At 42.6% G+C, this 1318-nt stretch overlaps 1 long non-coding RNA gene across 1 annotated transcript in view; it reads left to right on the top strand.

The window, feature by feature from the left end:
* The window catches only part of LOC106935939 (uncharacterized), a 2852-nt gene extending 2358 nt beyond the window's left edge, over positions 1-494 (top strand). The window contains exon 2 of the long non-coding RNA XR_001422011.1: positions 258-494. This is a non-coding gene — a long non-coding RNA (uncharacterized LOC106935939). The remainder of the gene's footprint in view (positions 1-257) is intronic.
* The last annotated feature ends 824 nt before the right edge of the window (positions 495-1318 follow it).

The following is a 1318-nucleotide window of genomic DNA, read 5'->3' as shown; positions in this document are numbered from 1 at the left end:
TCAGACTCTTCAGGAACGTCCTGATGTCCGTGATGAGGACAGAGATCCAACTGTGTGTGAATATCTACTATTTTAGAATGTAAATGTAGCACCTTAAACCACTCTATGAGAAAGAAACTAAAATGGTGGGTGCTTGGGTTCGACATCAATGAGGTACACCATTATGTAGACAATACCACTGACCTGGTTTGTAACAAATATGACCCAGAGAAATGGAAATTCAGGCAAAATTACTCAGCTTCACTTTATTAACTAAGGTGACAGGGAACCCTCACTGTTAATCACCAGTTGAACTGTAAGCTGTGAACACTTTTAAGATTTAGGGAAAACAAAACAAAAAAAAAAAAAACAAATAATTTTCACATAAGGCAGCACATAAGGCAGGCCAACTAAACAATTAATGTTCACAAGCAATGTCCAAGTTAGTATATCGTCCTGAACAGTCAGTTCTACTCACGACCTCCAAATGGTGGTGGGAAAATGGGAAAAACCCGGAGAAAACCCAACGTTGCAGGCCTGTGACCAACGAGGCGTAGATGTTGAAATCCCAGAGGGAGGACGAAGGAAAGAAACAATTTGAGAGCGGTGCAATTCGGGGAAAACATAGGAAACGCTGAGATGCCTCCCTCCTCTCAACTTCGCAGGGGCTCAACGGCTGCCGCAGGATCGTGGCGCTAAAGCGTTAGCCCACTTAGCTTAGCCCGAAGTCCGTCGCGACCACTTGCTCCGGTCCCCTCTTGGCTCGTCCCTCCAGCGTCAACTGAACTCCTTCAACTTCTCCCGACTTCCGTGCCCTTTCGTCCTGTTGTCCCTTTGTCTCTCCTTTTCGTCTGTCTTTTTTCCTTTCTTATTTATTCCTCTTTTTGTCTCTCCTCGTCCGCCTCCGTTCTCCACCCTTACCACTCTCTCCCTTGCTCCCGCCTTCCCCTCCTCCCCACCAATCCCCAGTCCCGCACCGGACAAACTGTCCCCACTGCCAATGAAAATGGTGAGATCAGAAAATGCGCAGTGCAGCTTACGTCACACTGCTTCTTTCAGTTACAATATTTACACAGTAGCTCACTAACAACAATAGTTTTAATCATCAAATAAGGTAATTACTCCATAGTGACCTTTATATTATTCAACTATTAAGGTGAAGAAAAATGCCAATGTATTTCTTTCAGAAAGAAGAATACTAAACACTTAGTTGTTCACCAATGTATGTTTGAATAAACAATAATTTACTTTTAATATACTTGTATCTTATTTTGAACTATGTAAAATTAACCTTAACAAATAGTAACTACCATAACCTCAGTTTATCACTGGGCTACAT

This window comes from Poecilia latipinna, unplaced genomic scaffold (assembly GCF_001443285.1).
Source record: "Poecilia latipinna isolate Pla-1442-1.1 unplaced genomic scaffold, P_latipinna-1.0 Scaffold2047, whole genome shotgun sequence".
NCBI classification, from domain to species: domain Eukaryota; kingdom Metazoa; phylum Chordata; class Actinopteri; order Cyprinodontiformes; family Poeciliidae; genus Poecilia; species Poecilia latipinna.
The sequence above is the reverse complement of the archived record's forward strand: the minus strand, read 5'-3'. Positions and strand labels throughout refer to the sequence as shown.